Genomic DNA, 14,778 nt, shown 5'->3' with positions numbered 1-14,778 from the left:
GTGTGTGTGTGTGTGTGTGTGTGTGTGTGTGTGTGTGTGTGTGTGTGTGTGTGTGTGTGTGTGTGTGTGTGTGTGTGTGTGTGTGTGTGTGTGTGTGTGTGTGTGTGTGTGTGTGTGTGTATATATGTGTGTGTGTGTGTGTGTGTGTGTGTGTGTGTGTGTGTGTGTGTGTGTGTGTGTGTGTGTGTGTGTGTGTGTGTGTGTGTGTGTGTGTGTGTGTGTGTGTGTGTGTGTGTGTGTGTGTGTGTGTGTGTGTGTGTGTGTGTGTGTGTGTGTGTGTGTGTGTGTGTGTGTGTGTGTGTGTGTGTGTGTGTGTGTGTGTGTGTGTGTGTGTGTGTGTGTGTGTGTGTGTGTGTGTGTGTGTGTGTGTGTGTGTGTGTGTGTGTGTGTGTGTGTGTGTGTGTGTGTGTGTGTGTGTGTGTGTGTGTGTGTGTGTGTGTGTGTGTGTGTGTGTGTGTGTGTGTGTGTGTGTGTGTGTGTGTGTGTGTGTGTGTGTGTGTGTGTGTGTGTGTGTGTGTGTGTGTGTGTGTGTGTGTGTGTGTGTGTGTGTGTGTGTGTGTGTGTGTGTGTGTGTGTGTGTGTGTGTGTGTGTGTGTGTGTGTGTGTGTGTGTGTGTGTGTGTGTGTGTGTGTGTGTGTGTGTGTGTGTGTGTGTGTGTGTGTGTGTGTGTGTGTGTGTGTGTGTGTGTGTGTGTGTGTGTGTGTGTATCCATAATAAGACTTAACATGTTATTGGATAAAGGTGATATGTTTGATATAATTCAAATCTTTAACTTATTTTAGTTTGCATAAAAATTTAAAAAATATGTTAGTTAACGCCTAAAAGTTTTTGAACCTTTTAAAAAATACCCTCTAAGTTTTTAAATTGCAAAAATACCCCCTATAAATTCAAAATTTTATTTAAAAATTATAAATTTTACTTATTTTAATTCAGTGAGAAATCTGAAAAATATATGCTAACTAAAAATGAAAGTTTTTGACATTGGAGAAGTATCTTGTAAGTTTTAAAAAATATAAAAACAAAAATTTGTAAAAAATACCTTAAAAATTTTAAACCTATAAACACACAAAAAACCTACAAATAACACAAACAACCCCCAAATATTTATAGAATTTATAATAAATACTCTAAACATTTTATAAATTGAAAGATAAAACCCTCAAAATTATAAAATTTATAAAAATCTTGATAATTTCCAACCTAACAGTACATTGGAAATATATGAGTTACAAATATCCCCTATATAATTTATAGAAAACACCCTTAAAGTTTAAAAACTATAAACAAACACTTAAAATTCAAATTTCACAAACACACCCTGAGAATTTCAAACTCATTAGTAAATTAAAAATATAGGAATTATAAATAGTCTATAAACAATTTACAATCTATAGAAAAGACCTATAAGTTTACAAAAATACAAAAAACCCTAATATTCATAATTTACAAAAAACACCATTAGAATTTCTAACCTATAGACACTAAAATGAATATAGAAAATTACTAGCAACCCCTAAAAAATAAAAAATTTACAAAAAATATCATATTCCCTTTAAAAGTATGGGTTCGGAAAAATCTTTTCATAGTCAATATTACCCTTAACTTTTTTTTTTAATTTTGTATTGTTATCATAATCTATTCTAATTATACTATCTTCGTTGAATTGGTAATTAAATAATTTATCCTATTCATAATAAGACTTAATATGTTATTGGATAAAGGAGATACGTTTGATATAATTCAAATGGAAAAATCTTTCCATGTATTACCATTAACTTTTTTTTAATATTACATTGTTATCCTAATCTATTTTAATCATCTTGTATTTTTTAAATTGGTAATTAAATGATTTATCCTATTCATTTAATTCTTTAAGTACAAAATGTTGCTCATCAACTGCTTCTTAGTAATATTTTTAAGGTGTTTATAATTTGCAGTTTTACTTCGGTCTAGTAAAAGTTTATTTACGTTTTACTTCTATCAATCCTACAAAAAACTTTATTTTATTTTTTATTTTTATTCTATTTTTAACAATTTAAATAATCATAATATATATATATGAGAATAATGGGTATCCTTGTCATAGGAGGGGATTTCCTCCTTGACGCCTATGTGGCATAATCTCCACTATCCTCATAAAGTAGGAGAGAGAGAGTGAGTGAGTTGGTGGGGATTTGTACATACTTTATAAGGATGGTGGAGATTGTGCCACATAGGCGACAAGGAGATAAATCTCCTCCTATGACAAAGATACCCATTAATCTCTCTCTATATATATACATATATATATAACACATTGTTATGGTGTTTTCAATCATCAAAGTACGGCGCCAGCAACAGACATGTGTCGCCCTACATGCACCGCTCAAACCAAATTGACAGTCAGGACCAAGTTAACATCTCCTTGGGTCGACTCGAAAGGCGGTACTTGTCGGTCCTCTTATCAAAGACGACTTGCTACGAGCCCACTGGGTCAGTTATTCGACTCTGCGTGGGGTCCACTCAAAAGGCGTTACTTCTCGGTCAAGCTAAAGGATGACTTCAACCTCTAAGCTCCCCCGCTGGCAATGTGTCGACATCACATTTAATACTTGACAGGCGCCATCATACCTCTAGCCCCAATAGTCTTCATGACTCATCGAGCCACGTCTGCACAACCATGCCCTCAATCACTTCACACTAAATGCTGAGGTGACCTCTCTTACACTCGTCAGCCGACACCTGTAAAGTAGGTGTTAACGCAGCTGCCAGGCCATACTCATTTGCCGCCATCCTATGCTCAGTTGAGATTACAGTTCTACCCTTTTTCCATCATTATAAATAGATGTACTATTCCTAACATAGAGAGGGGATTTTCCATGCAATATCAGCAAATTATACTGCATTACACTTTAGAACTCTCGCAGTTCTTTATTTTCCCACTCAAGTCCATCAACTGACTTAATCGTTGGAGGAACCACGGGGGAATTAGGCCACATCCTCTCACGAGTTGCTATTTGTGCAGGTTGAAGCTACTCAACTCAAAACTAGATATTTAGAGAAGTGAGCGGCCGCTAATCAACCTCACTCCCACTATATTGATTGTTTAATTATTTAACATCAATAATTTGACACCCATCGTGGGACCTTCTATGGGTGAGCATATTTGGTTCAAACCGAACAAACCAACCGAACCGACCAAAATTTAACAGTTCGGTTCGGTTTTTGTTAGAGTTTGGTTTGGGTCAAGTTAAAGTTTTTTCAACCCGAACCGACTGAACCAACCAAATTGTATTACTCATTCTAATTACTATTTGTATCCGCTTAAACCCGACCCAATACAGTTCATATAGAGTTACTTCGTTTGCAGCCAGATATCCTTTTCTCTCACGTGACCTATTAGCGATAAAATACCCCAACAATGGCGTGCTCTCCAATTCTAAGGCTTTTTATTATCTCTAGTTTTCTATCCCTCTCTATTACATATTCACTTCTTCTACTTTGGACCAATCCACTTTAGAGGTAAGAAAGTTAAACCATAATGTTTATTCTAACATTTTCCTGATTTTTCTCCTCGATTGATACATTTTTGGATTAGACTTCACTTTAACTCTTTATGTAAGTTTTCTTTAAAAAAAATTATGTAATCTTTGGTAGGAATTAGATTTTGATTTCTACATCTAATATTTAGTAGCATTTAATAGTTTATGAATTTTAATAAATTAAAGTATAAGAGACTTATTTTTCATCAACAGATTAGAGGTGAAGTTGAATTTGGACATAACATTTATACCAAAGTAAAACCTGAACAAACCGAACCGAACCGAACCAATCTGACTTGAATCAGTTCACTTTGGTTTTGAATGATAGGCATTTTAGTTCAGTTTGGCCAAATTTGGCCAAAAACCGAACCGACCGGCCAATTGCACAGCCCTAGGGCCTTCTTTCTTTTTCGAGCAAGTATGTTTAGTTCTGAGTATAGGGCTGATCAGTCTCACCCTGAAGGACCACACCAGAGCTACGTTACTCAAGGTTAGCTTGAAGAAACGACTCAGCAGATCTCTCAATCCCTCCAACATCAACTCGCAACCTTTACCAGCGAGCTCCTCAGCCAGCTTCCACAGCCGCAACAAGCTACTTCTGGTGTCCTTTGGCCTTTTGAAGACCAGCGATCCGAGACTCACCCTCCTTCTAGAGTACAACAAATAGTCCCGCCTCGGACTCCTCATGCTGCTACCAAATAGTTGAGGGATTGGGTTGAGTACGTGACCCTGCCACCACATCTGTCGACTCGCCCTGAGGAACCTCGCCGACATCTCCTCCCTCATCCTGAAGTCACCGACGAGAGTCCTTTCCCTGGTCACCCTGGGGACCGTACTAGGGGAGCAACCTCTAAGACTCTCCCCCATCACCATGCCTCCCCAGTCCTCTCTACTACCATGGGGGCCTTCGGATACGATCGGGTCTACAGACCGATCGTATAAGCCATCGAGGGAAACACCACACCCCCTTCCGATGGTCTTATGAACACCCCATGTGAGAAGTTCAAGAACACCCCATGTGAGAAGTTCAAGATGCTTCATGTGGAGAAGTAAGAGGGCGAGTGAGACCCCTCCGAGCATGTCCAGAACTATTATGATGTGATGAGCATGCTCCAAGTATCAGAAGTAGTTATCTGTTGATGCTTCACCATCACTATTTTGGGAACTGCCAAACTCTGGTGGAACACCCTCGAGAAGAAGTCCATCAGCAGCTTCCAGCAACTCTGTCGGAAGTTTATCCACCACTTCCTGGCTGACACCAAGCAAAAGTTGCCTCCTCACGTGTTGATCCAGAGGAGGCAAGAGCCTGGAGAGAGCCTTCGAGCCTACTTCAAGAGGTTCCGGGCTAAGAGGCTAAAGGTCAATGACCCAAGGAGTGCGGTTGCTATATCCGCCCTTGTGGCCGACTTGCAGAGCAACGAGTTAGCCGACTCGCTTGCTAAGAAGCCGGTTGCCAATTATGAACAACTGATGGCCAAAGTGTAGGATCTGAAATAGATACACTAGAACACTAGAGGGGGGGGTGAATAGTGTTCTCTTAAAATTATTGCAAAGTAGATAATAAATTGCAAAGAAAAATGGCAATCTCAGAAATTTGCAAACACAAACACAAGGATTTTATACTGGTTCCACCAAACCGGTGTACATCCAGTCCCCAAGCAAATCCCGCTTGAGAGTTTTCACTATGATTTTGAATAAACTTACAAAATCAAACACAAACCTGACCAATTTGCAAGTCCCTGCAAATTGCAACACCAATTGACAAACTTCTTGCCAATTTGAATCCCAATCTCCTAAGCCAAGAGATTAACCCTCTCACAACCGAGAGAAAACTTGTTGAAGAAGAACACAATGATCCTATAAGCCTTGAATGTGTAATGAAGTGCAGCAGTGGCTTAGGATTCTTTTAATCTCTGTAAAATTGCCTAATTGATTTGTTTTTGATGAAGGTATATAGGCAATTTTAGAAACTCTTCTTTTTTAGAAAATCAGAATGTTTTTCACTTGAAAAATTGCACAAAAATCAAAGCTTATGGGTATGTATTCATGTACAATTTTTCTGAACAAATAACCTATATATAGCCCTTGAAAAGACAAGTTTTTAAAGTTTAAAAATATTTAAAAACGGCCAAAAACTGTCAGATATTCAAATTTTAAAAACTGAAAAACTGTCTCTTGTAGTCGACTACTGTAGTCATTAGTCGACTACACTGAGTTCAGACAGACTCTGTGTTTTCGGAAAATGTTCTCAGTAGTCGACTATAATGATCATTAGTCGACTATACTGTAATTTGACAGAAACTTGAAAACTGACATTTTCTTCAGTAGTCGACTATAATGTTAATTAGTCGACTATACTGTAAACAGACAGAAACTTGTATTTGAGTTATATACATGAGTAGTCGACTACTATCCTAATTAGTCGACTATTAAGATCAAATATTCAGAAATAATGAGTTTTTATAATTAAGTTTTAACTACTATTCTAATGGTTAACATAGGGGATTTCTATAGTTAACCAACACACTAAGCCTGTGTTAGTGTGTTCTAAAATTGTGTGTGTGTGCGTGTGTGTGTGATCAAGGCTTGTACAAATATTCTAAGCAAAGAAAAATTCAAATACATTATCTTTTGTTCTTCATTTTCTTCACTTCAAAATGCCTTGATATCCACTTGCACTTGTACATATTCTGATATTGAAATCTGCATATGAAAGTTAGTGCACACACAATATAAATTGTTATCATCAAAACATTATCATGGAGAAATGATATTCAACATTCTCCCCCTTTTTGATGATAACAAATAATTTTCGCATCAAATTAAAGGTTTAAAACATGTAATACTTACTCCCCCTGCATATATGCAAAGTTTTTAACATTCATAATAAAAAATTACATTCACATAATAAAAAAATATAAAACTTAACTATTTCTCCCCCTTTGTTATCAACAAAAAGAGGAACCTAAACATAACATAATTTCTTCAACATGAGCTAATACTTCAAACAAATCATCCAGGTTATGAACATAGTCCATAACTTCACCCATCCATATTGGTAGGCAAAGACTTGCCATAAAGACCACAAGTTCCATAATGTTCATCACCATTATCTGTTTAAAATATATAGCAGTTATATTAACTAACCAAAATAGTAGCAAACTTAACACATAATAGCAAACTTTTCATAATATCAAGCTTAACACACAGTCATATTGTAGCAAACTTGACATAAAAGCAACATAACCACATAGTTTTAAACATAATAACAACCACATAGTTTTAAACATAAGAACATAATTGTTTTGACCAAAAAACAGAAACAAATTCTAAGGTGCTGGAGGAGGTTGTTGGCCTTGAAAATATGAATTAAGCTTTGAGTCCAAGTCTTCAAACTTTTTGATTAGGTCTTCTTGATTGCTGATGATATATCTGTTCTGTGCATATATAGCTCTTTGACCAGTTTCCAGTTCTAGGATACGTGCACTCAAAGTATTGTATTGCACGTCTGAAAAACATGAAGGTTCAGTAGGAAATGGTGGTGGTTGACTTGAAGAGGCTCCAGCTTGAGTTGAGGTTTGTGGAATATCTTCTTGTTGAAGTTCAGGTTCATTTTGAACAGGTTCATTTTGAGGATTGTGATCTTGGATTTCAAAATTTGTCAATTTCATCCTAGTTAGGGCATTTGAATCAAAAAATTCAATTGAACGGACAACAGATTTTTCAGATTTGAGATCAACATGGAATTTATCAAAGATCTTAGTCAGGAATGCACCATAAGGAAGAAATCCTCTAGGAATGGTCAGAAAATTATCAAAATAAACCTCAGCCCAATTAACTTGAATATTTCCCATAATAGCATATATAGCTTTTGCTAATTCTAGGGAAATGAAATGAAAACTTCCAGTTTTTGGAAATAAGTTATAGGCTAGGATACGAGCAATGAACCTAGGAAATGGACGAAGTTTGTTTGAATTGTTCAAAGGTTTTCCATGTCCTGGAAGAAATATGTGATTGGATAGCAAGTCTGAATCATTCATCCTAACAGAGCTAAGAGAAACTCCTTGATAAGGAATGTTGAATATTTTACCAATTGTTTTAGTAGTTAATTCAATCTCCATTCCTTTAACAAGGGTTTTAATTTTTTCAGAACCACCAATTGTACCCACACGTTCTATATTGGTATAGAACAGTTGCACAAGAAATGGGTATGATGGTTTCTTATTTTCAGCAGAAAATAACTCAAGCAAGCCCACATTTTCAAAATAAGAACTAAAGTTCCATGGGATGAAATCATCGAACTTCACAAATCGTCCTGTAAGAATTTCTAAAGTTGAAAGTCTGTTAAATTCTTCCAATAATTCAGGACTTCTTAAATAAACAATGATTTCATCATTGAGAGAACTGTGAGTTTGCTTAGCTTTCTTAGATCTAAACATGATGAACTAGATAAATAACAAGAGAATGAAAGATCAAGTTTAGAAGTATACCCCAAACAGTAGAAACCCTAGAATAGCCGACTATAGCCTGGATTAGTCGACTAATGAGCCTGATAGCTTGACAAGATTGAAAGACAAATAAAGAAATTGATGAGGAAATTTTAGAAACAAGAAAAGCCCTAACCTGGAATCGGTGAAACTGAAGAGAAGAAGATGGGGAAGATGGGTTTTCGGTTTTGGGTAGAGTTAGTGGGTTATTTTTGCTTTTTAATTTATCTTTTAATAATGTAAGGTTTAGATTAGATGGTAAATAGAATGTAGGGTCAAGATTAAATTTTAGATGAATGGTTAGGATTGGTGCAGTTAAAAATGAATGGTTTAGATGATTTTTACTAAAGTAAAACGGGTAGGGTTATTGGATATTGGGTTTAAAACATAAAAAATCCACTTTTCTTAATAAACTAAAGGTTCAGAATTAGTAGTCGACTAATAGTCAAAATAGTCGACTATACTGTAAAAGATAGAAGGTTAAGTTTTAGTTTTTAACTCTGAGTAGTCGACCAATATGTGAATTAGTCGACTACACTGTAATCAACAGAGAGTATTTTTAAGATTTTACATTGAGTAGTCGACTATAAAGGTAAGTAGTCGACTATAATCTGATTTTTCAGAAAAATAGTTTGTAAGAATTGTGCATGTAGTCGACTATAAGTTAGATTAATCGACTACTTAAGGTTTAAATTTATGTATTTTTGTTTTAAAAATTAATTTAAATCTTCAATTGAACATATACCTAATTCCCTTCTTAATTTAACATAAACTTCTTCTTTTAGTGGTTTTGTTAATATATCTGCAATTTGTTTATCTGTAGGTATAAACTCTAATGATATGTCACCTTTAAGAACATGATCACGTAAAAAATGATGTCTAATATCAATGTGTTTTGTACGTGAGTGTTGAATAGGATTTTTAGATAAATTAATTGCACTAGAATTATCACACATAATAGATGATATGGGACAATTTATGCCATAATCAGTTAAAGTTTGTTTCATCCATAATATTTGTGCACATGCAAGACTTGCAGCAATATATTCAGCTTCAGTTGTTGATAATGATACTGAATTTTGTTTCTTACTAAACCAAGATACAAGTGAATGTCCTAAGAAATGACATGTTCCACTTGTACTTTTTCTATCAGATTTACATCCGGCAAAATCAGCATCACTATATGATATTAAATCAAAAGAACTATGTTTTGGATAAAATAAACCATAATTTGTAGTATCTTTAATATATCTAAATATTCTTTTTACTGCTTTAAGATGTGAAACTTTAGGATTTGATTGAAATCTTGCACATAAACATACACTAAACATAATATCAGGTCTACTAGCAGTAATGTAAAGAAGTGATCCAATCATACCTCGATAGAGCTTTTGATCAACATTCTTACCATTTTCATCTTTGTCAAGAGATGTTGTAGTGCTCATAGGTGTTGGTTTGCTTGTTGAATTTTCCAATCCGAATCTTTTAAGTAAATCTTTTGCGTACTTGCTTTGATTGATGAAAATTCCTTCTTTCAATTGTTTAATTTGAAGTCCAAGAAAGAAATTTAGTTCACCCATGTGACTCATTTCAAATTCATCCTGCATATTCTTAGCAAATTCTTGACAAAGATTATTGTTAGTAGAACCAAAAATAATATCATCTACATATATTTGAATTAGTAAAATATCTTTATTTATTTTCTTAATAAACAATGTTGAATCAACTTTTCCAATATCAAAACCTGAAGTTAAAAGAAATTTCTTTAATCTATCATACCATGCACGAGGTGCTTGTTTAAGACCATATAATGCTTTCTTAAGTTTAAAAACATGATTTGGAAAACTTTCATGTTCAAAACCTGGAGGTTGTTCTACAAAAACTTCTTCATTTATAAAACCATTTAAAAAAGCACTTTTAACATCCATTTGAAATAATTTAAAATTCATAAAACATGCAAATGCAAGTAAAATCCTAATTGATTCTAATCGTGCAACTGGTGCATAAGTTTCATCATAATCAATTCCTTCTTCTTGATTATAACCTTGAGCAACTAATCTAGCTTTGTTTCTAACAACTTGACCAAATTCATCTAATTTGTTTCTAAAAATCCATTTTGTTCCAATAATGGATTTATTTTGAGGTCTAGGTATAAGATCCCAAACATTATTTCTAGTAAATTGATTAAGTTCATCTTGCATAGCAATTATCCATGAATCATCAAGAAGTGCTTCTTTTATATTTTTAGGTTCAATAGTTGAAATAAAAGCATTATGAGCAATCAAATTAAAATGTGATCTAGTAGTTACTTTGTCAGATATATTTCCTATAACTAAATCATGTGGATGATTTTTAACTTCTACAAAATCTTTAGGTAAATCATTTTGTAGATTATCATCTTTTGTAATATCTATCATAGGAGTATCTTGTATGGTATCAATTACATCATCATCATTATTTAGTATAATAGGTATTTTTGAAAAACTTTCATTAAAAGAAACATGTAAAGATTCTTCAATAACTTGTGTTCTTTTGTTATAAATTCTATATGCTTTACTGTGATTAGAATATCCAACAAAAATTCCTTCATCGGATTTTGAATCAAATTTATCTAAGTTATCCTTTGTATTTAAGATAAAACATTTACAACCAAAAACTTTAAAGTAAGATACTTTAGGAATTTTGTTATAAAATAATTCATAAGATGTTTTCTTTAAAATAGGTCGTAATAAAACTCTATTTAATACATAACATGCTGTTGATACGGCTTCTGCCCAAAAATATTTAGGTAAATTACTATCACATAACATGGTTCTAGCACATTCTTGTAAGGTTCTATTTTTCCTTTCTACAACTCCATTTTGTGGAGCAGCTCGAGGAAAAGAGAATGTGTGTGATATACCATGTTGATCACAATAATTTGCAAATAATTCATTTTCAAATTCACCTCCATGATCACTACGTATAGAGATAATAGAAGTTGATTTTTGATTTTGAATTTTCTTGCAAAATATAGAAAACTCATTAAAAGCATCATTTTTATGTTTAAGAAAAATTACCCAAGTGAATCTAGAAAAATCATCAACAAGAACAAATGCATATCTACTTCCATTTAAAGATGCTACTCTAGATGGACCAAAAAGATCTATATGAATTAATTCTAATGGTCTATTTGTAGATATTATGTTTTTAGATTTAAAAGAAGATTTGTGCATTTTTCCTTGTTGACATGCATCACAAAAATTATTTTTAAATGACATCTTAGGCAAACCATTTACTGAATCATTTTTAGAAATCTTAGACATATGTTTAAAGTTAACATGTCCAAAACGTTTATGCCATAAAATAGAATCATTAGATGATGCAATAAGACAATGTTCATTTGAAATATTATTCATTGATAACACATATATGTTATTTTTTCTATAACCTTTAAAAATAATGGTTATTAAATCAATATCATAAATTAAGCATGATTCTTTTTCAAAAACAATTTTATAACCTTTATCACAAAGTTGACTAATACTTAGTAAATTATGTTTAAGACCATTAACTAATAAAACATTATCAATGATAGGTTTGTTTGGATTACCTACGGAACCAATACCGATGACTTTTCCTTTGTTGTTATCTCCAAAAGTAACGGTACCTCCATCCTTGTTTTGAAAAGATGACAACAATTGAATATTTCCAGTCATATGTTTAGAGCAACCACTATCTAAAATCCACCTATCTTTCTTGGGTACCTGAAAAAATAAACATTTACATTTTGGTACCCATACTATGTTGGGTCCTTTAAATTAGCCTTTAGGAAACCAAACCCATGAAGAGTTTGATTTACTTAAATAATTAGATGATAAACAAATATTTTTAATAAAATCAGAAATATAAAAATTCTTATTAAAAGAAGATAATTCTTTTGGAACCCAAATAGAAAAGAATTTTGATTTCTTTTTATACAAATTTTCATATTTATAATCATGCAAATCACAAGAAGGTTTTACAAAAATTGTATTCTTTGATTTGTTTTTATTAATTTGAAAACCTAATCCTTTTGTCTTTTGTGATTCTCTTTGAAAAGAAAGAATATTATTAAGATTTTCTTTTCCTTTATTAAATTTGCTTACATTTAAACATATATCTTCATATCTTGATTTAAAAGAAGAAATATCTTTATCTAAACTATTAATTCGAATATTTAACTTATTACATTCTGATTTTAAATATTTATTTTCATTAGATAAATTATCATTTTCTTTTAGTAAAGAAAAATTTTCTTCTTTTAATTCAACTAATTGAGAATTAGTATAAGTAGAGGAATTTAAATCTGAAATTTCTTCACGTAACCTTTTATTCTCACCTTTAAGAAAATTATGTGAAATTTTTAATCTTATAAAAGTTTCATATAATTCATTAAAAGCATCTAAAAGCTCTTCATTTTCACTTACATCATCTTGTGCCATGAAACACATGTGAGCACTTTCCTTTTCTTCAATTTCTTCATCTGAGGATGATTCATCACTATCATCCCAAGTGACCGCCATTGCTTTCCTCTTCTTGTTATTTTGAATATTGTTGAAGTTGTTGAAATAACTTGATTTTTGTTTATTCTTCAACATTGGACAATCTTTCTTCATATGCCCTGGTTTATTACACTTAAAACAAAGAGGGTTAGTTGAATTTGAATTCTTAAATTTAAAATTACCTCTTTTGATGAATTTTCGAAATTTTCGTGCAAACATGCCCATTTCTTCATCATTATCATCTGAATCTTCTTTATCTGAAGTAGTATTAAATGCAAGAACTTTCTTGTTCTTAGATTCTTCATCATTCTTCCTATCTTCAAGTTGTACTTCATATGCCATAAGATTACCAATAAGATTTTCAACCGTAAGAGTTGACAAATCATTGGCTTCTTCAATAGCGGTAACTTTCTTTTCCCATTGTGGAGTAAGTGAACGAAGTATCTTTCTTACCATCTCCACTTGAGTATATGTTTTTCCAAGACCAATAAGAGAATTTGTGATGTCGGTGAATCTTGTGAACATTTCTCCAATAGTCTCATTTTCCTTCATCTTGAATAATTCAAATCTGTGCACAAGAACAGAAATTTTAGACTCTTTAACTTTAGTAGTACCTTCATGAGTTACCTCGAGTGTGTGCCAAATATCATATGCGGATGTGGCCGTTGACACCCTATTGAACTCATTCTTGTCAAGTGCACAAAATAAGGCATTCATTGCTTTAGAATCCAAATTCGCATTGTTCCTTTGAGATGTAGTCCATTCCGCGAAAGGAGTTGTTGGTTTCTCATATTTTGTTTCAACGACGTTCCAAAGTTCGTAGCCAAGAGATTGGAGATAGATCTTCATCCTACACTTCCAGTAGTTGTAGTTCGTGCCATCGAACATTGGAGGACGATTTGTAGAGTGACCTTCCTTGAATTGTGATGTATTTGACAATGCCATCTTTCACCTTGCTCTGATACCAAATGTAGGATCTGAAATAGATACACTTGAACACTAGAGGGGGGGTGAATAGTGTTCTTTTAAAATTATTGCAAAGTAGATAATAAATTGCAAAGAAAAAAATGGCAATCTCAGAAATTTGCAAACACAAACACAAGGATTTTATACTGGTTCCACCAAACTGGTGTACATCCAGTCCCCAAGCAAATCCCGCTTGAGAGTTTTCACTATGATTTTGAATAAACTTACAAAATCAAATGCAAACCTGACCAATTTGCAAGTTCCTGCAAATTGCAACACCAATTGACAAACTCCTTGTCAATTTGAACACCAATCTCTAACCCAAGAGACTAACCCTCTCACAACCGAGAGAAAACTTGTTGAAGAAGAACACAATGATCCTATAAGCCTTGAAAAGACAAAATACAGACATTGATTGATGTTGGTATTGTGACACCAAAGCCAAAAGAGAAGAAGGTAGGCGCAAACGCGGTCTCTATTAGCTTCGGATCGGTTCCTTTGTCCTGGTTTCAAGCCGAGCCAGTATCAAAGGTCAAGATGCAAACCATCAACGATGACCCTCATGGACAGCGCCAGAAGGGGCTCGTATCTCACACAGCCCCCAACGGCGAAATCCTTTGGGTTCATCCGGATTTGCTTGAAGATGAACAGTGGACGACACCCACATCAAAGAAGAAGTCAAAAGGCAAGGGAAAGGAGAAGTCCTGCTATGGAGCCTCGGCGATTCCCGAGAAGAACGATGAGGATATAGCAGCTTTATCACTTTCTGATGGAGAACAGGAAGTTTTCGCTACAAGAAGTGGGAATGAGTATCATTATAAATATCCTGAGACCTCTAACCCAAATGCTACAACTCTAAAAGAGCTAGGGATAGCTACAACTCCTCCAATAGCTGCTGAAAAGAGAGAGGTTCAAATTCCGAAGCAGTCTCGTTTTAGTCGACCGATTGGACGAGATAAACCGGAAAGTTCGAACGCACCATATCGTTTCGACGTTATGGCTCAGCTGGCCAATATCCCAGCAAGGATTACGCTATACGAGTTGTTGCGCCTCTCAAAAGAAACCAGAGAAGCTTTACAAGAAGCTTTGGCTGATTCTGAAGTATTCTTAACTCAGGTCAAGCCAGCTCCTGAAGAGCTAGAGTCGTCAGTGCAGCATTGCAATCTGGCAGCCACAAAATTCCCTTGCATCGCTTTCACAAAAGAAGATATACAAGTCAGGAATTCAAAGCATGATAGGCCTCTATATTTCACCGGATATATTGGCTCGAGCATGGTCAAC

The sequence above is a fragment of the Asparagus officinalis genome, chromosome 10, assembly GCF_001876935.1.
Source record: "Asparagus officinalis chromosome 10, Aspof.V1, whole genome shotgun sequence".
Classification (NCBI taxonomy): Eukaryota; Viridiplantae; Streptophyta; class Magnoliopsida; order Asparagales; family Asparagaceae; genus Asparagus; species Asparagus officinalis.
Note: the sequence above shows the minus strand (reverse complement) of the source record.